This window comes from Ochotona curzoniae, unplaced genomic scaffold, assembly GCF_017591425.1.
Source record: "Ochotona curzoniae isolate NIBS_2020 unplaced genomic scaffold, NIBS_Ocur_1.0 scaffold_2476, whole genome shotgun sequence".
In the NCBI taxonomy this organism is placed as follows: domain Eukaryota; kingdom Metazoa; phylum Chordata; class Mammalia; order Lagomorpha; family Ochotonidae; genus Ochotona; species Ochotona curzoniae.
The window spans coordinates 3,039,165-3,063,282 of record NW_024467095.1 but is presented as its reverse complement, the minus strand read 5'-3'; the positions used below and the strand labels follow the sequence as shown (position 1 = coordinate 3,063,282).

Genomic DNA, 24,118 nt, shown 5'->3' with positions numbered 1-24,118 from the left:
GAACGAATACACTCATTAAAACAACAGGAGAAAATTAGCTTTCCTAAACAGAAATGCTTGATTAAAGTGGAATCAAGTATATTATCTAATATACCTGATGGTACAAGTACAGAGAACAGGATGAGGTCTTCAATGTCTACGTAAGGTTAATTAATATATACAGCCTTGCATCATAATGATATTTCAATCAGTAATGGAGTGCATGTACAATCGGTTCCCTTAACATGATATTGACTGGTGACATCATCAGCGTCTTTAGTCAGCACATGTTCTATAATGTACAAATAACAAGGAACCCACTGAACGACATTTCTCAAAAGGCAAGCCCATCATTGAGGCTCCATCTACAAGCCCATCATTGAGGCTCCATCTACAAGCCCATCATTGAGGCTCCATCTACAAGCCCATCATTGAGGCTCCATCTACGACATCCTTCCTGTTTTACCTGTAGTCGTTCTTAGCATACATCCAAGTTAATAAGTTTTATTTATTTTTTTTTATAAAGACTGATTCAGGGCAGTACAGAACCATTTTTTTTAAAGATTTATTTTTATTACAAAGTCAGATATATACAGAGGAAGAGAGATAGAGAGGAAGATCTTCCGTCCAATGATTCACTCCCCAAGTGACCGCAATGGCCAGTGCTGTGCTGATCCGGAGCCAGGAGCCAGGAGCCAGGAATTTCCTCCAGGTCTCCCACGTGGGTGCAGGGTCCCAGAGCATTGGGCTGTCCTTGACTGCTCTCTCAGGCCACAAGCAGGGAAGCTGGATGGGAAGTGGAGCTGCTGGGATTAGAACTGGCACCCATATGGGATCCTGGGTGTTCAAGGCGAGGACTGTAGCTGCTAGGCCACGCCACGCCCAAGTTCTATTTTTTCAATATAAAAAATTCAATTGTTTGTGCTCAGGAAACCCAAAGGTAAAACACGGCACTCTAACCTTAAACAGGGAGCAGCAAATAGAGTGAAAATGCTTTCTACGAAATTCATCTCTTACTAAAAACTTCATGAATTAAAGTACAGCTGATTGGCTGAGAAGCTACTGTATACACTGTTGTCTAGAAACTAGCTGGTTAGCCGACATTTAACCAAATTAAAGAAAAAACTTACATTCACATAAACATATACACATGAATATTTGCAGTACGTTATCCATCACTTTTCTCTCTCACACACACATATGTAAATGGAATATACAAATATTTCTACATAGAGGATAAAAAAAATCACCAGGCTGCAACAGAATTCTTGTCCCCCATAAAAAGGAATACTGCTGATAAACAGCCTGGAGAAATCAGAAACACACCAGGCTAACCTGATTATCATCTCATCGGCAAGGTGTTTCCGAGTTGCAGTTACAGCATCAGAGTATCAGGTGGTTCTGAAGGGCGAACCCTAGGGTAGGCAGCCCATGACTGCTCCAGGATTATGGCCATGTGTTTCCAACACACCTGTCAAGGTCACGGCTAAGCCTGAGCAAAGCTAGTCCCCCAGGCCATATGATCCGGTAATAGCATCTGGCCTGGTTCTGCCACAGCAGAATTCAAAATTCAATAAATCAATACCAGGATAATTTTTAAGTTGAAAACTTTGATTCACAAATGATCATAAATATACGAATGGCCCTTGGCAGAAATAAGTTTCCTCGACTTTGCTGCACAATCAGAATAGTCATAAATGCATTTTTAGTCATAAAATGCGCTTAATACAATTAAAGATACAAAAATAAGAGGCATCTATTGGTTAGAAAATAGTATAGGTATACAAACTGAGCGTTAAAAATAAGGGCTTCATTAAACTGTGTAACAGAGTTTATCAACCTTATTTTCTTCATGAGTATTACACATAACAACTTGGTAACCGTGAGAAATAAGTAAAAGTTATTTCTTACTTTTAAGCCCATTAGATACTAACATGATTTATTTAAAAATACTAACAAAAATGTTAAAATTACGTTCCTTAATATATGTAGAAATACAGATAAACAAAAATATGAATATTTACTATACTGCTTCAATTGGAGAAAAAACCCACTGCCTTAGCACTTCGTGCTTCTAGGCAAGCACATGAAAAGCAGAAGTGCGTTAAACCTAGAAGCCTAACAATCATTAAAGACCTGTCAAAAATTCTACTCTTAGGTTATTCATAAATACATGTATACAAGAAACTGCACAGTAATTAGCCAAATGATAAATCAATCTGAGAACTCAAACAAGTCTTTGCTACAATTTAAATGCAGTTCAGCAGGGCATAAAAAAAGCAACTGAAATTCAGAAGACTGTATTTCACGTAAAGGAAAATCCCCAAATATGGAGACTAGAAAAAGGAAAGCTACAACAAAGGTCTACACAGAAAATCGTAATTAGCAGGGCATAACTAGACGTAGTCTACTGCCCAGCTATCAAAGTCACTAACTTCCTTGGCTTTTCCCCATTGTTTTTTCTTTAGTCCTTAAGTTGACAACGATGCCAAGGAAAAACCCACTGAATACACACAACAGCACCTTAGGTTTGTGTCGAAGGAATTCAGTGAGCTTCAAGTCAGTGGAACTCACCCCATCGCCCCTGTGCCCGACCCGCACACCAGAACACCGCAAAGGCAGGAAACCCGACAGGTGCTCGGAGATGGGAGGCAGTACGGGACGGCCTCCGGGGCACCACAGGTGGGACACACCAGACACACACATCACACAGATGCTATACACGTATATGCCAGACAAAATGTTTCAAGAAATATTAGTAAGTTTCCAAATTTAAAGAAAAGCAGACCCCTGTACCTAAGGTGGGCAGCAACACACGGCAGGAGACACGCAAAGGTCCCCTCTGCCACGCGCACAAGCGGCATCCACTTCCACCTGAACCTCTCACAGCCTCTGAACTGGCCTGCCCGCCAGGCCGTGCTCCCAGCCCACTCTTCACCCGGAGCAGCTCGCTGCCACACCTGAGGGTTATCTAGCAGGTGCAAGACCTGCCTCCCTCCCTGCTGCTCTTTCAAATAACAATTAAAAAAACCTGTTTACTGTTTACGTTGCAATAAGAAACATTGTATTTCAAGCGTTATGACAAGGACAAAGCCATCCCTAAGATCAATCTCATAAAAACATATTCTAAAGCTTAGCATCTTTTTTTAGAAAAAAAAAATTCTGAGTTATGAAAACTCCGGGATTATTTTTGTCACAGCTGACGAGACTGGACTTACTATTTCAAAACGTCAGGGGAAAATGCTCAACCCACGAAGAAGGAAGCAGCACCTCATCCAGCCAGCCTTCTCACAACTCCAGATCCGAACGCAACCCACGCGCGACCCGCGCAAAACACTGCGACCCCACGGCCTCCCCTCGCACTCACCCGCGCGCTTCAAAACAAGCGCGCCCGTGACGTCACTGCCCGGCGCCGGCCGCCAGCTGCTGCGCAGGCGTACGGCGCGGCCGGAGGATGCGCGGGCCTCAGTTCCGGGGAAGCTTCTCGAAGCGCTGTGCGGCCGTGCGGCCACCTGTCCGGCAGATGGCTGGCGCTGTGTGGAGCCGCGGCGCGTGGCGGCGGGCAGTTCTCAGCTGCAGTGACCAGTGAGGGAGCTGTCTTAAAGCCCTCCGCCTTGGCGGAATCGGAAAGCCGGAAGTGCAGCTCGCTTTAATTTTCTCTTTTCCCCAGAAGAAAAGCAGCGGGAGGAGGTGCTCATGGGGAATATGTACCGCTGGATAGTTTTTAACGGCAGTTTTCTACCATTGCTGTCATTATACTCATGAGTTACGCTATTTTCAGGTGTGGTTAACTTTGTCATCGGGTTATAATTTTGGGTGTAATTACTAAAAGCCACTTTACGTGCCCTTTTGCCGATTTCAGTGTACACCTTCGCCATTTGATTAGGTGAAATCTTAATGTAACACTTTAAAATCATGACATGGGTATTTCGTAGGCTAATACTGATCAAAATGTCCTCCTTAGCTATATATCTGCAGAAGGAAACAGCTCTTTTTGAGCTAAAATCTCAAGAGGTTTGCGTTTGAGGAGCGCTGTTAGAAAGCCTCGTGCCTTTTCTGCTCTCATTTGAATCAAGCTCCCCTCAGAACTTTGAATCTTCCTGCTTTCGTCTCCTTTACCGTCAGTAACAGCACAGGCTTCCCAATGTTCATGGGGGAAAAATGACGCTGCTCAGACAAGGCAGGTGCTTAGGCTAGCAGGTGCACATGCAGCCCCGCATCAGCGAGCCAGGGGCTCCACAGCCGCGGCAGGGCTGCAGCTCTGGGCCCAGCACCTGCTGAGCAGCACGCTGGGAGACAACAGGTCAGCTCAAGTAGGTGGGTCCTTGCCACCCACGCGGAACCCTGGGTTAGATCCCTGGCTTTGTGGATGGGATTCGAGACCCTCAGGGCTTGGCCCAACACAAGGGGCAGCTCTCTCTGCCTAGTAAAATATTTAAAAAAATTTTAATGTGCATCTTCCATAGACTTTTTCAAATAGCATCTCAATGTTTTTTCCTCTCTTTTTTCTCAGATGTGTTTATTTTTATTGGAAAGCCACATATAGAGAGAGGAGGGGAGACAGATCTTCCATGCAATGATTCACTCCCCAAGTGACCACCACAGCGGGAGCCGATCTGAAGCCAGGAGCCAGGAGCCAGGAGCCCCTTCTGGGTCTCCCACACAGGTACGGGGTCCCAAGGTTTTGGGCTGTCCTTGACTGTTTTCCCAGGCCACAAGCAGGGAGCTGGATGGGAAGCAGGGCTGCCGGGATTAGAACTGGCGCCCCTATGGGATCCTGGCTCATGTTTTAGGGATAACATTTTAAGAAGAAAATAAGATTAAAGAGAGATCATTAGAACTACAAAACTGTACCATGGAAAATAATATTAGCAATAAAAATAAGTTACTTATTATGGTGGTAAATTTAAAAAATTCATTAGGAAGATATAGTAAAAAAAAAGATACAGAAATTCACTTTCCTATTATTTATGCAGTTGAAATTCTCAAAAGACTTAAATTCAGTTAGTCTTCCTTGAACACACTTCATGTTACTTCCTGACATCTTTGAAATTTGGTGCACATTGCCTTCACTAAGATTTCTTGCATTGATTTTTTTCAGCTCTATTTCACCACTGCCTCTGCTGTCGTATAGGGTGTTGTGTATTGAGGTAGCTGGGAACCCTCACAGGAGCTTTGTTCTTTATGTCTTCATAAGTGCCATGTACTTTACAACTATCATAAATAAATCATAATCATCACCTTGGGATGAAAATAAAACATAAAATTGTCAACCTTTCAAACAAAATGAGTTACATTTTTCTCCTTAACTATACCGTAGGGATGCATTGTTATAAAAGTCTAGAAACCCTTTCAACAGGTATATGATTAAAAGTGTAAAAAAAAACAAGTCTAGTGTAAACAACCTTCCAGGTTTTCTAAGTTTTCAGCATAAAAAGTTCATTTCCCAGCAGGTATTTTAGTTTTGGCAAAATAATGGTTGGCTACCCAACATCACTTACCAGAAGGTGAGATAGCTAAGGCGCACGTAGATATCTTTTACCTTTTTTATTAATTTATCTAAGTGAATATTTATGTAAAAGACAAGGTAGTCATCAGAGAAAATGACTAATTCTCCTTAAATAGGATTCTGTATTTCTATTGTTAGAAAATATTTACATGTTATGTTTCTCAAATTTGATTAAATACAGAGCATCCTACAAAGTGAAAATTTTTTAAAAATGGAAACACTATTTCTTTTTTAAGAAATTCATTATCATACTTATTATTTTATTTGAATGAGCCTTACATAGTTGGTTAGAATGCAAAGGGTCAGGGGCTACAGGAAAATGGGTAAGATCATTGTTTCCACATTTTTTTTCTGTACTTGAGGGAAGGGGCCAGATAAAGGGAGAAGCCCTCCCAAACTCCCAAGCATCCCAGTGGTTTCCGATGTGGGCATGCTCCGAACACATTCAGACCTGATCCTCCCATGTGCTGGTTAGTGCCTTGACCCAGCTCAGCATCACCTGCCTGCTCTCCCCAGCATGAGAGACAGGTGGTTTTAATTCTCATTTTGTCTCTCCTGTTCACTGTACCCCTTGCTTTTCAGTCATTCGTTTCCCTGACAAACTTTTAGGAAGTTTTTGTGATGTGCTATCCACTCTACCAGGTGATGGGATAGAGGGGTTGCTAAAATAGACAAATATTCTCAACATCATAAAACAATGTACGTTTAATGTACATTTCAGTCATTTAGCTTCCAGTTAAGGTGTATAAGCTGTCTCAAGTTCTCTCATTCTTAAAATAAAAGGATTGGTTTCCGCTGATCTTTGTTGGAGTGTGTCTCCTCCAGACAATAGACAGATGGGTTTTGTTTCTGAATCCAGTCTACTAATCTATGATGTTTGATTAAGCTTAAGCCATTTACATTCAGAATCATTTTAGGAATGGGTTGTTCATTGGTTTAGTCTTCTGTTGTCCTTTTACTGGGATGTTCTTCCCGTTTGCCTTTGGTTTTGGTAGGTGTTATTCCTCTTCTCTGTCAAGAGAACATCTTGAAGTATCATTTGTAGGGCAGGTTTGGAAGAGGCAAATTCTTTTAGCTTTTCTTTACTGTGGAAGAATTTATTTCATTTTCAAAGATGAAAGAAAACTTTGCTGGATATGTTATCCTAGGCTGACAATTTTTTTCTTTTAGAATCTGGAATATGTCACTCCATTCTCTTCTTGCCTGTAGAGTTTCCTTGAGAGGTCAGCTGTGAGCTTAATTGGCATTCCTTTATATGTCAATTGATTTTTTTCACGTGCACATTTAAGGATCTTTTCCTTATGTTCGATTGAAGAGAGCTTGATGATCATGTGTCTTGGTGAAGATCGCTTTTGATCAAGCCTGGATCTTGTTTCCCAATTCTTTCTCCAGATTAGGGAAATTTTCCTTGATTATTTCATTAAATACATTTGCAAACTCAGCTTCTCTTTCTGCACCTTCCGGGACTCCCAGAACTCTTATATTTGGCCTCTTAAGACTGTCTTTCAATTCTTGAATACTTTTTTTGGCCTGATCCAGCTCTGCTTCCAGCTTTTTGTTTGTTTCCCCCTGGTGACAGGAGATATCTTCCAATTCTGAGATTTTTTCTTCTGCTTGCTTCATTCTATTTTGGAGACTTTCCACTGTACTTGTAATTTGCTCTACCGTGTTCTTAATTTCTGATATACCAGCCTTGATTTGCTATATCACATGGGCTTTATTGTTTTCTGTTGGTTTCATCTCTTCAAAACACTTTCTTCTGATTAAATCATTCAATGACTCGTAGATCATACAGTCACATCATTTTCTTCAAGAAGGTTCTTGATTTTCACTTCTTCAGCTACATGTTATACATTTAATAGCATGTGGTTTAACTTCTTGGTGTTGTTAATTTCTTTTTTCTCCCTGATGTTGAGTTTGTTTTGTGGCTCTTCATTTAAGGGGATGTATAGTAGTTGTGTAATGGAGACTGTCATATCTAGTAACATGTCATTTAACTTCATGGCATTGTAAATTTCTATTTTTCTTTCTATTGTTGATTTTGTATCATGACTTTTCATTTAAGGGAATGTACAGTAGTTATATAATGGAGACTAACATCCAGATGTGAGGATGCAGTGTGGTATGCATTTCTGTTTCCAGACAAGGATGGACTTACAGTGAAACTGTTAACTATATCTTGATAATAGGATTCCAGACTCTCTGCCATTGTCCATGCCCACAGTGATGGACATATAATTGAGTATGAATGACTATATGTTATTAATGATATAAAGGAACTAGGTGGGGGGGGGAGGGAATTGGGGAAGGGGATAAGGGAATATGGAACTGTATCATAAAATGATAGCAATAATAATAAAATGTGGGGAAAAAAAAGAAATCACTCAGTATGTGTGGCATGCCATTGCATGTCAATATGAACAGCTAGAATTAAAATGTGAAAACATAATGCTATTTATATTAACGCTCACAAGTTATGAACCATTTGTAAACCAAAAAGAAAAAAAAATTAATTCCTTGAGACTACAAAACTGTTGAAAGAAATCAAAGCTCTAAGTGAACTGAGATAATCCATATTCATGAACAAGATGATTCAACACTGTTAAAATGTGAATTCTTACAAATGTACTGTATGAATTCAATGTAACCAAAATCAAAATCCTACCAAGTTATTTTCTAGCAATGGAAAAGGTGTTTGAAAGTTTGTATGTAAAGGTCAAAGACTTAAAGACTTGATAAGACTGGAGAAATACTGGACAGCTGCCAAAAGACTGACACGTCAAACATCGAGGCATCGTGTGAAGCTTGCAGGAATCATGACAAGGTGGCTTTGATGGCAGAACAGACAAATGAATGTGAGTGGAACAGAGAGAACCCAGAAACAGACCTATACAAATGTAATCAACTGGTATTTGACAAAAGAATAAAGCAGTTTATTGGAAAAAAAATAAAAGGATTGGATTGCAATGTATTTAACATCCTAGCAGAGTCTCCATAGTTGTCATCAACAACTAGAACCCCAATTCAACAGAAGCTTTGCAAAATAATGAGCGACAGGTAGTTAAGTCTGCAGAGGCACAAGAGGTCAGGATCACGGCCTAAAACAGCAAAGCTGAGCAAAGTAGGTTGTATTCCACAAGAAATCCAAGGTTTAAAGAAAGATGCCAATGGGTGACAGTTTGTTTTCAAAAACCGTGTCCTAGCAGACATTCTGCTGTAGAGCTGCTTCTCTGTCTCATTTCCCAGATGACAGATTTCAGGGTTCTGTCTGTTTTCAGAGAGTTATCCTTCCTCTCAGATGTCTTGACACCTTTTTTCTTCAAATCATAACTTTCAACATTTGAAATATGAGCCTCTGAACTAGTGTTTGGATTGAATTATTTGATAAAACCACATAATTATATTTGTACATCATCAATAATTTGCTTTAAATCTTGTTAAAAAGTAAACATGCTGGCCTCATCTGAAAGTTTGGCATGACTGTCAACAGTGTTCCTGACACAAAATGTTTCAGTCAGACTGACTCATTTTAACCTAATTGTTACTGTGAGAGCCACAGAGATCATTCATCTGGCAACAAAATATGATGTAGAACTAAGATAACTGAATTGACATGTTTTCCTTAGAGCAGTCCTAGCCACCATTTCTTCCTCCAAAAGAGTTTTGACAGCTTGTCAAACGTTTTCTTGTACAGAGTCATCATATGACTTCCTTCATCAAACTGCCTATCAGTTCATACCCATTCAGGCTTGAAACAGAATCAGTGCTCCCCATATTGCTTCTGGTGTTGTGGGTAACTACTCAACGAGAAAGCATGGTCTGCTGGATAAAGCAACAAAGAAGTTTAGAATATAGATGTCTAGCTTTTTCTTCCTCCTAGATTTTTCACTGATGGTCATCTCTGTGTACAGGAAACTCCATTAAGATAAGCGAGAGCAAAATGGGTGAATAATCAAGTTTATTGCACAAACTAACATTGTATTTGCAACTATGAATATATTTTCTGCCTACTTAAAATCATTATTTTTGCTTTGTAAAAATGGAGCCCAAGAACATGAAGGGCTAACAGCAAGTTTAGTGCATTGGACTTTTAACTGTATTCCATACTTCAGCGATGGGAATTGCCCTCTGTAATCAACCAGGTGATGCTGGCGAGGCAGGAGCGTCGTTTGTACAGCGCGTGAGAAGGTATTCATTAGACAAATGCCTGACCTAGCTGCTCTCTCCCCAGGTCTGTGTTTTCTATCACGAGTTTATGCCCAGCTCCTCGTCATTGTGATTAAATGCAGGTCACATTTTGGTTTTCTTTGGAAGGTGTTAAGTCTTGTCAAAGCATTCCCTATTACTCGGTTGTCTTATTATTTTTTTTAAATACCCAAAGTAAAATCTAGGTAGCTTTTAACAGAAGATAACTTGTTCACTGTTCTCGTTATGTCTGATGTTTAGATGCACATAGTATAAGGCTGTGACACACAGTTACCAGCGTCTAAGCATGATTCATTGTGTGGCACATACAACGAAAGGTTATAGACACATTTTAGAATTGAATAGTTTAAACATTGACATTTTCCCTGTTCTGTGACAGCTGCTGTCCCTCATATTCATAAATAGAAAATGAAATATTTGGGTTACTATAGCCTTAGATTTATAGTAGATGGTTTCTGTGAATATACCTATATTTAAAAAGCAACTCCCGCCCCCAGTTGATCTTGCCTGAGCTTTTATAAAACCTGTTTCTCTTTGGTACTATGATATTTTGTCATACCCTTCAGGAATTGAATATATTAAGGTTTGTTTTCATTTCCAATTAATTAAATGATGAAAGACAAGACTTTAATTGATAATTAGCACCGTGTCCTGTAGCAGGCAATAAAAGCAGTGCTTTCAAAGAAAGCTGATGTCACTCACAACTCATGAAACATTCATTAGCCTCGCCGCAGGTCAAGGCAACCTTGTTTACCTATTTCAGATTTACATAAGCATGCCCTGTACAAGATCTCATAATTGCTTATGATCCTATGACCCCCTCAATTATAAATCCCCTAATAGATACTTTATGGAAATCTTACCTGAACGCCGTTAGCAGTCGAAAACTCTTCATCTTTCATGATAATTTACAGTAATCAAAGTTTTGGGGAGGAATGCTAAACTGAGTGATTGATTATAATTAAATTCAATATGGAAATTTTTGCATACTTCCACTTCAGAAAAACTAGCAGCTTGATAGACTGAATTCTGCTGCATTCTCTTTCATTGCTTCTCCAGACAGGCCATACTGCTTCCGGAGTCGTCATTAAATGTGGATTTAACAGTCAACACATTGCCTGTGTTGTTTTAGAGATACAGATAAGGAGATTTATAGAACTTAGAGGGAGGAAAGGCGTGAAGCCTTTGATTTCTCAGAATACTTTGCTCTGGGAAGTGTGAGTCAGCAGGTTTGTGGTGAATCCTGGTGAGAGTCTGCACTGTGTTATGAAGCGACACATGAAGAAGGACACACTGGTTAGACTCAGTACGTCATGAGCTGGAATACGCCTCACCCAGGAAACCCAGCGCCAGGAGCTGGTGTGGCTTAACCGGTGTGGAAGACGTAGAGTGTCATGTAGTTAGCTAGCTACTTACATTATTGAACATATTTGAAAGACATCCACATAAAACACTTTTAAAAATAGGTGCAGCTTCAGCTTTTTATGCAAATGTAGGAAAATTTGATCTAATAACATGGCATTTTTCTGTTTGAAATATACTAATACAAAGAAGGCTACTTTAAAAAACCCTAAGAATATTCATCTGGCAGTGCGAAATTAGCAGTTAATATTATCTGAGGGAAGAATTCACCTCTGACGTTGGAAACAGCGTGCTGAGTAAGATGTTATTTATATGATACCTCCAGGATGAACAATCCATGGAGATGCAGTGGATTCCTCATGGCCTTAGGCTAGCATTCATGGGGGTTGACGAGTGGTGGCTAACACACAGGCTGGTTTGGAATGATGGTGGTTGCACAATATTATGAATATATTGGCTTGATTGTTGTGAAGTGTGCATTAGATCTTTAAAATTTTCAAAAATCATTTATTCTTAATAAACCATGAGTGGAATGTAAGCTTGTGAAGAGAAGAAAGCTAAATGCAACAGATATTTCTTATCTAGCACTTGTAGTTGGCTGGAACTCTAGCTGCATTTTCATTAACTTATACAATGAATAAAAGTGGACTCATTATCTTCGTAATTTTAGCTCTTATATAATCTAGCTAAAACAGACTCAATCTTTGAATCATACTGAATTTTTTTGAAATAGTGAAAAGAGGCTATTTTATATTAGATGAAGTGATTTATGATTGTCTATGGCACAAAGAACATTCAAAATAAAGCAATTAGATTTGCAAGAATTTAGTAAGTGGCTTGATTAATAAAGGATTGTTAAAAAAGTCATAAGATTTCCTATGTATATCATCAAGCACACACAAAATGAAAAATAAAGCTCATTCACAGTGGGCCTAAATTATAGTGAAGAGTCAAATTCATAGGATGTATTTTGAGATAATGGTGAGAATCTCAGAGATAGATACTTTGATTGTAGGAAATAGAATGAAAGTAATTGCTAAAGAAGAAACAAAAATTATGTAGACAGAAAATGTTGAAACACTAAATTAAAATGTAAATCGTGATGAGATAGCACTGGCTATTATTCAGAAGTCTAATGATATTCAGAGTTGAACCAAGCGTAAGAAATGTGCTTTCTCATTTATAGACTGATGAATGAGATCTAAATTTCAATCTTCCTGAACAACATTTTGACAGTAGCTATTAAAAGCCTTAAATTGGCATAAATGTTGACCCAATCCTCACTGTTTTCAGAATATATGCTAAGGAAATAGTTGTGTAAGTACTCAGAAATGCATATTTGAGATTGTTTTCACAGCAGTTCTTTTTGTAATGGCGTAAAGCTTTAAACAGCAGTCAGTAATTTCAGCAAGTTATGGTTGCAGGACCTTGTTTTCGGAGATAGCTGTAAGAGTTTACCCAGTCTCACATGCTTCCCTAACTTGTCACTCTCCTGGTTGGCGTTGGGGTTTGTATTCCCTTCCCTGGATCCGAGGCAGAGCGCCGTGTCTACCTCAGTGACTGCCAGAGAAATAGAAGTGACAGAGCCGCTCTCAAAACTGGATCAGAAAGGCGCTGTGACTCCCAGGAGGCCCTCTCCCTCCGGGACATTCTTCTTTATAACCCAGCTGCACTCCAGGCAGGCTGGGCTGTGTGGCTCGGTCATGTACGGACATGCCAGTAGATCCCAGCGAGGCTCCTGCCAGCAGTCTGCGGCCCCTGCGCCCAGCTGGTGACGGCCCCCAGCCACCGCACCGCCACAGCTGATTACATGTAGGGCTGAGCAAGCTGTTAATTTCTGCCATCCCGCACATGTGCAGCAAAATAAATGTCAGTGTGTTAGAGACGGCCTTTTGAAATGGTGCGCTACACAGTTACAAGGAACATGGGGGATTTTGGAGTAAATACAGGTGAAATTAGGAATGAATAAGTGTGTTTACAGGCAAGCCTTCGGTGCCATGGTCAAGATGTAGGTTGGGATGCCAGCATTTTGTGTTTCAGCGGTGGGACACTTCACCAGGTCCTCAGGCTCCATTCTGGCTTCCTGCTAGCTTGCTCCCTGGGAGGCAGAGGTGACAGCTGAAATGCTTGAGTCAGTGTCACTCTGCAGGGTCCCAAATTGATATTCTAGTTGCTGCCTTTGGCCAGGCCCAGCACTAGATGCTCTGGGTATTGGAGGGATGCACCTGCGCGGATGGATCTGCCTGCTCTGCTTGTCTGTCTTTTAGATAAATAACAGAAAGTTAGTAAGTACTGTGTGTTTGGATGTGCATGCATGTCTGTGTACACACACGTATGTGCACATGCCTATGGAGTCAGTTTAAAGAGAATAGTTTTACCATTTGAGTCAAAATCATTGCAACTGGAAGAGATTATGGCGAATTAAATAAGATGTATACAGAAAGACAATGCACGTTCTCCCTTATATTTTGTAGTCAATTTTTATTAATTAAAAAAATCAACAAAATAAATCTGAGTATGTGTAAGGTTTGCTATTGCAAATACAGCTTTGTCAAACTTTGCTTTAAATTTTTGTCAGACATATTGTTTATTATCACTACTATAGTTTTCATTTTTTTAACTATTTAAAAGTTAACTTTAAATGAGTGAAGCTAAACATGTTTTAATTTGATTATTGTTTATAATCCTGTCCTATTTTCCTTTTGAATTATTGTCTTTCTATGTTAAGAGATAAAAATAAATTAAAATTTTAGAATATATATTTTATAACATTAAAAATACTTAGAGTATATGTGAAAGTATAGAATAACATTTTATGTATCTATACAAAAATGTACGTGAATATGCCAATGAATTTGCATGTGTAGAAAAGTACTGATATTTTCATAATATATAAGATAGTTATCTTTAAATATTTGGAATAAGGGACAGTTTATATTGAATATTTCTTCTGTGTCATGTTGTTCATCTTTCTGCATTTTCCAGTTGTTCTACAAGTGGGTGTTGATCAAGTAATTGAAGAAGATAAATGAAATTTAAATTAAATACCAGTTGATGAAAGATGAAATACAGAAGAAGCGGACACAGAGATTGTTCATGAAAAAGGCAGGTGTTTTAGTTGAATGCCAGTTCCAGCTCAGCCAGCAGTGGGCTGTCACTGCTGAAGTGCCAAGGCAGACTTACATAGGCATTACAAATGGTAGAGCCCGGATGACAGGAGGCAGCAGCCCTGCTTTTACACTGAATATACCACACTTCTAGCACCGACGGTGACGAAAGAGCACCTGGGTTTCTTCAGGGAGCCCGAACAGGTGGGGTTTTCAATGGAGCTGCTGAAGGATGGTAGTAGCAATAAGGTTTATTCTCATTGGAAACGAAGGTCACTGGCAGAAAGAGGGGAACAGTAGCAAGACTTCATTCGGGTGATTTCAGAGAGCAAGAGTTAGAACCGATGCCCTTATGAGATCCTGGAGCATTCAAGGTGAGGACTCTAGCTGCTAGGCTATTGCACTGGGCCCTCCTCTGAAATATTTCTGGATCAATCATCACACATCAGGACTTGCACAAAACCTTGGCGATGGAAGTCTGAAGAGTAAGGCGGGATTTTCTGCTTTCAAATGCTTATAAGATTGTCAAAGAAAAATGAATGAATTTAATTCAGCGCCTGTTAAGAACAATGAAACAAATAGAAAAAACAGAGCGTACATCAGAAATTTTGCATATCAAAAGCATTTAGATTTTTAAACTTGTGTGTTCACAAGTCCTGAGTAAGTGTTTGTAACCATACCTGAAAGCTGGGGGGAGAGAGAGAAGGAGGGAGGGAGAGAAAATGAGGATTGGTGACTGAGTTTTACTGTCTGTGTCCATTTATGAATCCATAAATAGGTCCAACCTGTGGTTATTTGATATTTGGCGGATTTTTCTATCAAATTCTTTCTTTGAGAAATCCTTGTTGGATTACAGATGTGTCCACGTTTTCAGTAATTATCCCCATATACATCACTTTCTGAAGGGATCCTTCCACTTTCGATTTGCCTTGAACATTCCGGGCTGAAGTTTAGCGTCCACCAGGCCTGTGCAATTAACAGGTTAACGGCGGGCAGCGCAGCCTCGTGGAAGCCGCATTTTAGGCCTCCCATTCACAGATCCTTGCATAAAACAGCATATGTAACCGCAGAAGCTGCTACTATGAGTGATACTATTTTTTTGTCTTAAACAGTTGTCATCTGTGTAAGATTGAATTACTTCTCACAGTCCTCTTCACTTTAAGTTTCCACAGGCATGTTGGCCGTGGGCATCCAGGAGCTGTCAGCTAATTGCGATCATTGCGGAGCACATATGACAGATCTGCTTGTCAGCTGCTGGACAGCACCCGGCTGCTCTTGCTGCGCCTGGAGAAGGCAGACAAACATTAACTAACCTATCATACTTGTGCTGCAATAGCAAGCTCTTGTTATAATTAAATCCTTAGAGCATTCCCTTTGATGTATGAAAAGGAAAACATTTGGGCAACTGTAAATGCATGTGTTTTTATTTTTAGAGTTGAAACTACAGCTTGTCTACTTAATTGGTTTGGCAACGAAAAAACTGTGAGGTGGAAAACAAAATGAATCTGTGGTTTCTTTCATATGTATCCTGAGTTTCAAAATACAAGCTTTGATCCTTTTTGAGACTGAGAACACACATACACAGAAGCTGGTATTTGGCAAATTATGGTGAATTGTAATTACTGCTGTGACTCTTAGCGTGAAGTTAGAGGAAAAGGATACTTTGATAAACAGGAGGCAAGATTTTTTTTTAAAAAGCAACCTGTAATTCTATTATTAAATAAAAAGGGGGAAAATCATTGCTATGAATAAAGGAAAGCTAATGATGGCAATTTATTCTCAGAACAGGAGTTTCAAAACATCCTCTGGGTTCGATTGAAGAAACTTAAGATGGACGCAAGTGGAGGCCAAGCTCGTCACTTACTCAGTACTGCTTCCGTTAGCACCTGATGCTGAGTTTTGAACCTGTCTAGCACTCTTTGTGATACAGAGCACAGAAGCTTTGTTCTCTACCTGGCCTTCCATCCCTTCTACCACCAGCGGCTGGTTTTCTGATGGACCTGAGTTTGCCTTCTGAAGTCCAGATGCTGATTCCGCTTATTATTTGTGTCACCTTGTGGAGGTTATTTAAAAATTCTTGCTCAACTTCTTCATCTGAAAGTATAAATATAATTAGAACTACACAATACCAAGTAGAATATTTTCTGTCAACCATCCATCTATTTGCATCGGTCATCTCACTGATCTGCCCCATGGTAACATAGTAAGTATTCACTATTGTTATTTTCCCTATGGGAAATTTACAATGACATGTGATTTCCTCTCATGTTTCATGCAGAAACTCTCATGTCTGGTTTACAACAAGTCAGCACTAGATGTAAATATTGCTCATGTTGGTGGCAGCTGCAACCTTTCCTTTAGTCAGTCCGTAGTCCACCTCACTTAGCATTCATGTATTGTTTTCTGGGTGCTCCCGTTGGAGACCCCCTAAGTGAATGTAAGACACAGGGTGCTATAGGAAACAGAAAGCCCACCAGCAGCTGGCGAGCAGCAGTCCGGACCTCAGCAGTTCAGCAGCAGCAGCTAGGGATCCAGTGGGGGCCCTGGCTCTTGTGACGGCCAGGTGGGAGTGTGGGCTCGTGCGGGGAGCTTGGGAGGTGAATGCAGACTGAGGCCTGCACAACCTGCTGAATAATGTTTGGCCCAGCAATGAGCAGAGAAGAGGGGCAGACTCCAGGGGGTGGGTCAATGTTGGGGCGAATCTCACAGCAAGGAGATCGGGTGCCATGTAGTGTGGTGGGACAGAAATCAGTGTGGAGAGTGCTTAGAGAATTGCAAATAAACCTGCCATATGACTCAGCTGTCCTGCACGTAGGAAAATACCCAAAGAAAATGAAAACTGCATAATGAGAAGGGGATCTGTAATTCTATATTTACAGCAGCACAATCTACAATAGCAGACATGGAAATAATCCAGATGCATGTCCGAAGAGAAGTGGTTAAAGAAAACGTGGTACATCTACTCCATGGAATATTACTCAGCATTAAAAAGAATGAAATTATACCATTTGCAACTGGATATTCCCAACTACAGGCCATTATGAAATAATTCAATCCAAGAAGGACAAAAACCATATGTGTCTGTAATATAAGGAAGCCGTCCTGCAAAATGTAAGTTCTAGGACTGTTTCCATACTGATTTTGCTATGTCCTTTGTGTTTTGATGCTTTTGTTTTCATTTTCATTTCTTCCAAATAGTTTGTTTTCTCTTGTCGAATCCATGCCTGGTTCATGAGTTACATGGTGGAATCCATGCCTGGTTCATGAGTTACACGGTGGAATCCGTGCCTGGTTCATGAGTTACACGGTGGAATCCGTGCCTGGTTCATGAGTTATACGGTGGAATCCGTGCCTGGTTCATGAGTTACACGGTGGAATCCGTGCCTGGTTCATGAGTCACATGGTGGAATCATTTTACCCAAGAGGCGTTTGTGCTTTCCTTTTGTCACCCATGCTTTGGTTATTCAGTGGTGCGCTTTTCCACTCTGGTGCTATAATTTTGTTGTTGTTGTTGTTGTTACTGTTTTAACTTCATCCCTGTTGTTGACTTTGTTTTGTGGATTCTCATTTAAGGGAATGTTTAGTGTTAGAAACCAACAGAAGAATAAAGAGAGGCTGGTGCGTTGGCTCAGTTAGCTAATCCTCCACATGCCAATGCTGACATCTTAGTGGGTTCTGGTTTGTGTCATGGCTATCCATTTCAGATCCTTCTCCCTGCCTATGCCCTGGAACGTAGTGCAAGATGGCTCAGGTCCTTTGGCTGCTGCACCTATCGCAACACCTAGAAGCAGCTCCTGTCTTCAGTGGGTTCAACTTTGATCATTGTGTCGATTTGCGGACTGAACCAACACATGCAAGATCTCTCCATCTTCCCTTCTCTCTGTAAATCTGACTTTGCAATTAAAAAAAAAAGGAAACTTAACAACACACAAATATCCCACAGGAAAATATTAATAGCGAAAGAATTAGCAAAATTAACAGAAAAATAGGAGGGAAGACTTAACAAATTTTTTATTAATAATAGAAAATGACACCAAGCAAACACTAGAAAATATGAAGCTCGACAGTAAGATATTTTCAATATCCTACTAGGTATCTAGTAATGCATGTATAAAAGAGAGGCATCATATGAACAGCGGGATACTACCTAATTATGAAACAGGGGAGGTGCCTGGGGCCGTAGTCTAGAGGCTAAAATCTTCACCTTGCACGTACCAAGATCCCTTATGGGCGCTGGTTCTAATCCCAGCAGCTCCACTTCCCATCCAGCTCCCTGCTTGCGGCCTGGGAAAGCAGTGGAGGATGGCCCAAAGCCTTGGGTCCCTGCACCTGTGTGGGAGACTGGAGGAGGATCTGGGCTCTTGGCTTTGGATCTGTGCAACTCTGGCTGTTGCGACGTCTTGCAGAGTGATTTATTGGATGGAAGATCTTCCTTTCTGTCTCTCCTCCTCTCTGTATATCTGCATTTGTAATAAAAAAAATTAAATGAATCTTTTAAAAAATATTCACAAACACTGTTATTCAGAAAAATCAGCATGCATTTAGATTTACCTTAACTTACACACTTCCCAGATTTTTGACACTCTAATGTTATTATATTTATAGCCCTTGAAGCAGTACTTCAGTATCTTTTAGTTCAGTTGTCCTTGAAATGCCCTTTTCTCCTGGTGTTTATCTGAACATTTCTTCATCTCACACTCATTTTAAGGAGACTTGCGTTGGCCTTTGCGTTTCGCAGTACTTGCAAGCTGTGTCCTCATTGTGTCCGGCTGCCCGGCAGCTCAGTGAGCTGTCATCGCATTGTCTGTCACTCCTTTGAAGGCAGTGCCCTGCTGCCCCTCCCCCTCCCTCAGTGTTTTCTGTTTGCTTTCCAGCAGGTGCACAGAACCCTGCGCTGACTCTCCCTCTGCCCTCTTACGTCTCAGATCTTTTGACCTCTTTTAAAGGTTTGATATGGATATCTGAATTGTTTTCAATTTTGGAAAGTCCCTTTCCAATATAACTTTAAAAATACTTTTTATTCTTTCTTAGACTCCAATGTCTTGCTTGTCAGATATTTCCATTAAAATTTCATTTCTAATTTAAAATTAAAATTTCAGGCCCTACGAGGAAGCCTGGTGGCTAGAGTCCTCGCCTTGCATGCACTGGGACCCCATGTGGGTGAGCCGGTCACTTGGGATCTTCCTCTCCACTCTGTGTATCTATCTTTTCACTAAAAATAAATAAATCTGTAAAAAATTAAAAGTTCATTTCATGGTTTTAATCTCTTGTGAAATTCACTACATTCTTTATTTTTTACTGGAATCTGTTTATTTTTCCTGTTGATCTATTTCTTAATTAAAATCCAATCATTAGAATGTATCTAATCATTATGTAAGTATGTCTATTAAATTTATGATTTAATTACATATAGCTTTCTAGAAATACATTTAAATATTTTTTGAAGTTTGTAAAGTTGCTGTAATTATTTTTCCTGGTTGAGTTTTAAGCGTAGGAATTCTTCCTTCCCCAGCCCGTTTTCCCCTCCCCCTCCTCCCCTTCCCTTCTTCCCCCTCCCCCTTCCCCCCACTAGTGTTTTCTGCACACAGTAGAGTGTCCTGCTAGTATCAGCTACAGGTGTAAATTCTGCTGTTTCGGTGTGCCGTGACATTATAGGTATAGGCAATAATAGAAAACCTAGTAACAGATTGCCAGGGTATTTTTAACGATTTCCTGTAGAGTCTTTTCATTCAGGAGTAGAGACGCAGGGCTGTTTCGAGTAGATTTCATGTTTCTTATATGGTTCCCGTTCTCTGAAGTCGGCCTTTAATCTCACCAATACGCCCATATGGGATCCTGGCGCATTCAAGGCCAGGACTTTAGCCGATAGGCCACTGCACCGGGCCCTCACCATTCTTTCTTAAAGTAATGTGGTATCTACAAATCATGGGAGCTCCATTAATCATTATACCCCCAAAGAATGCTGAATTTAAGGTGTTTTAGTCTAGTTTACTATGTATTAAAATTGTTTCCTAAAACTAATTATTATGCCAAATTGTCCCTGCTGTAAACTAGTGAAAGTAACACAAAAAGAGTGTTGTATCTTTTATAATTTTCCATAATTATAAATTTTCACTAGCTAAGACCAGTCTTGTATATAATTAGGAAAATCAAGTTATGAGTTGTGCAAAACAATAGTCAAAATATACCAAAGGGGCCTGTCCGATGGCCGAATGGCTATATCTTTAACTTGAGAATGCTCGGATCTCCTATGGGCACTGGTTCTCGTCCCTATTGCTCTACTTCCCTTCCAGCTCCCTGCCCGTGGCCTGGGAAAGCAGCGAATACCCCATAGCCTTGGGACCTGCACCCACATGGGAGACCCGGAAGAAGCTCCTGGCTCCAGATTGGCTCAGGGTGCAGTTCCAGTTATTGCGGTCACTTAGTGAGTGACCCAGTAGGCAGAAGATCTTGCTCTCTGTCTCTCCTTCTCTCTGTATATCTGATCTTACTTTCCAGTAAAAAAAATGAGAAAGTGAAATGGAGAAAAGCTTTAAAACAGTATAAAGCATAATAAATATCCAAAGTTAAACTGAACTGAGCAATTTATTGAAATATTTCCAAACTAAGGGAGTTCTTACAAAAAAATGGGAGGATCTTCCATATACACATTCTGTGAAACAGTACCTGCCACACACACAGATGAGTCCTGTCTTCTGTGACAAAATGGATGTAACTTGAAACCATTATGCTTAGTCAATAAGATAGTCTCAAACATAGACATTTATTATGAAATATGTCAGCTAATATGAAATACAAAACATTATAGGAACAAAATGATCGTTTGAGGATATGATTATCATTTTTAGTGCATATTTGTATTTCTTTGGAACCATGGTTTTCCTATTTTTTACTTGTTTTAGATTGTGATTGGGGCTGAATTAAGCCTGTGAACATGTGAGTGTCATCTAGCTACCACACAGTATATGACCTCGTTGGCTTTTTGTGTTTCACTGTTAAGAAACCAGCTCCTCCAGCCATGAGGCTTACGTTATCTCTTGTATTATATGCTCTGATGTTTGCTTGGTTGTTAAAGAGCAGGGCTAATTTTTCAACTCAGGAAATAAATTTCTTTGCAGAGCAATTATTCTTGATAGGTTACTCAGGTTGTTTGTGTAGTAAGGCTGCGGTTCTAGAAGAGGGTACAGAAAAATAATAGTAAGTTGTGTAAGTGCTGGTGTGGTGTTCTGGAACAAGTGTGGCGGTGGAGGTTGTGTGATCTGAACACAGGGTACTCCTAGCAGGACTTTACTCTGGTTCGGATGCAGGCAGCTTTTCTCTTTACCTAAAGCAAACACAATAACCTATCTTGGCTTCAGCGTTAATATTTTGAGGAAAATATTTTGGCTCTTTTACTTTGCCTCTATGCAATAGAAAGCAAAATGATATTAAGTACTAAAATTCAATTAATGTGTCCTTAATTACAGTCATGATTATAGCAACGGTTTTCTTGAACATAATAATTGTTCATAGCCAAACATCTATAATAGCTCAGTTATTTATATTATAGTCTCCCAAACAATTAAAAAAGTCTTTCAACTTTAATAATTTCAAATAATAATGGCAAAGCAGGTTAAAAATCTGAGACTACTCCAAATTGCACTTCCCTTTGTTTTTTTCCTATTCAAAGGGTCTATATGTTTGCCAATTTTAATGTCTCTAACATTCAGATGCAAATTCAAGTCAAAGTGATTTAAAAGATAAGATTATTATTATTGTCATAGTTAACAAGAATTATTTTCCCTTCGCGGTATACAAAACATTGATATATTGTGAAATAAATGGAATGAAAGGACTATAATGGACTAAGGAATTGTCTCTCTGGAAATATCTGAATGGTTTATAATATTTAAGTTTAGCACTTCAGTTATTAAGCCCTCGTAACAATGAACACATACACAAGCTATTAAGATGAAAAAGAAAATCAAGGAAAATATCTTTAGGAACACAAAGAAATATTTACTATATATAAGTTTTCCATCATTGTGACAATTGGTGAAAAATATATATACATATATATTTTTTTCCTTTTGTCAGGGAATATTTCTGGCACTATTGAAATCTCTCCCATTTTCTCTAATCTTAAGCTTTAGATTATTTTCCTGTGTAAATAAACTCAAAAATTATCCATTTTAATCACTATTTCCCCATCTACAAAATAGAGATGTAGAATCTGACTCAGATGAACAGAGAAGGAGCTCCGATAAAATGGCAGGAATTAAATCAGTGGCTAGCACTCTCATGTTATTTCTCTCCCTTAAAAGATGACATTGAGGTAAGCTGTGTTCTGAATGCTGAAAGCTGTACTCCTGACTGCTGATTTAGACTGCAGACTAGAATGACAAAGTATGTTTGAACTAGACAGTTAAAGCAGTCTCGAGGCTGAATGTCCTCTGCTCATGTTAACACATTATTAGCAGGACACAGCTGAATGAAAGACGCAAGCAAAATTCCTGTTTGGAAATGATTGCACTCATCAATCAAAGTTCTGCACTCAAGTCTCTAAAACAGAAGGTGCTGGTGTCATATCGGCGGCCCCACACTGTGTGCTGAGCAATGCAGTCAAACATCAAAATGCCCTCCATGATATTTAATGCCAGGTGGCTGCAGGAATAATCCTTGCATAGAGAGACAGGTAGCCATTATTAACTCAGCTCAAACATTTTCTCAAAATGTCTGCCTCAGAGTTTGAAATTCTTACCAACAGAGTGGTAAATACACAATCTCTGTGGAAAGATACTGCACAAATATAGAGCCATCACACAGAAGGGGAGAGAGGTTTTATTGGAACATTAACGTAAGTTAGTGTATCGTATTATATAGAGAACGAAATAGAAACCAAGGGAAATGAAGTTTGTGAGGAGGAAAAAGTTCAGTCTCATGGGAAGGAAGGCAAACTCAAGGAAAACCAAGTCAATAATCTGAACAGATGGAAGGCTCCAAACTTTGTTTCGGCAGGGGAGGGGGGGAGTAGTGGGAAATGAGCATAAACCTAGAGCTCTGAAAAATAAGACAGTTACCCATATTTTATTGCCCTGTCTGGGTCCTGATATGGAATTCAGTACAAAATGGGGTTTTCATAAATATTTATTCAGTTAAAAAATTGAATGAATGAACCTTTGTTTAAAAAAGCATTGCTCCCTGCACATATATTGTTTCCATATTCCATATGGCAGTGCACATTTCATCCTTACATGTCATTCAAGGCAAGAGTGTTACAGAGTCCAGGGGAATCGTGTTGTGTTACATCTTTGTTACATTTTAACAGAACAGGTCTACCTGGGCTCTTATTTAAACATATGGAATAAAGAAACTGGTAAAAATGTCACATTATTTATTTCTTTATTTACTCGAGAGAGAGAGAGAGAGAGAGAGAGCATGGCATCAGAGTTCCCCTCTGCTGGTTCAGTTTCCCACATGACCATGATGACTGGTGGCAAAACCAGAAACCTGGAGCTGCTTCTAGGTTTTTCGTGTAGGCGACAGGAATCCAGCTGCTTGAACCTTGATGTGCTGGAGTTGTGAATTAGCCCAGGTTCTGTAATGTGCAATGTATGCGTCTCTACTGGTGAGTTAAGTGCCTGTCCTGACATGACAGATTCTTGGATGCATGGATGATGCCCTCCTTCTTTGTGAACATGATAGGTAGTCAATAATTGTTGGCTAAATTAATTACATTCTAATATACACAGTTAATCATCCAAAGGCTTTGTGCATATTTTGCCCAATAATCCAGAAAATCGACTATGCAGTTTTCATGCAGTCGTAGTCAAAGGCATGCCTCGCTCCTCTCTCACGGGTTTTTAATTTGGCTCATTTAATAGAGTTGGTTTTACTGCGTTGTATTTTTTATGATAATATGTTTGCTCTTCTGCCAAGTTTTTGCTCAGCTGTGTTTCCATGTATACAGATAGGT

The 24,118-nt window shown here is 39.7% G+C and overlaps 1 long non-coding RNA gene across 1 annotated transcript in view; it reads left to right on the top strand.

The window, feature by feature from the left end:
- Positions 1 to 15,707: 15,707 nt before the first annotated feature.
- The window catches only part of LOC121170869, a 68,243-nt gene continuing 59,832 nt past the window's right edge, over positions 15,708 to 24,118 (top strand). Inside the window, exons 1-2 of the long non-coding RNA XR_005886063.1 lie at positions 15,708 to 16,366; positions 17,043 to 17,274. This is a non-coding gene — a long non-coding RNA (uncharacterized LOC121170869). The remainder of the gene's footprint in view (positions 16,367 to 17,042; positions 17,275 to 24,118) is intronic.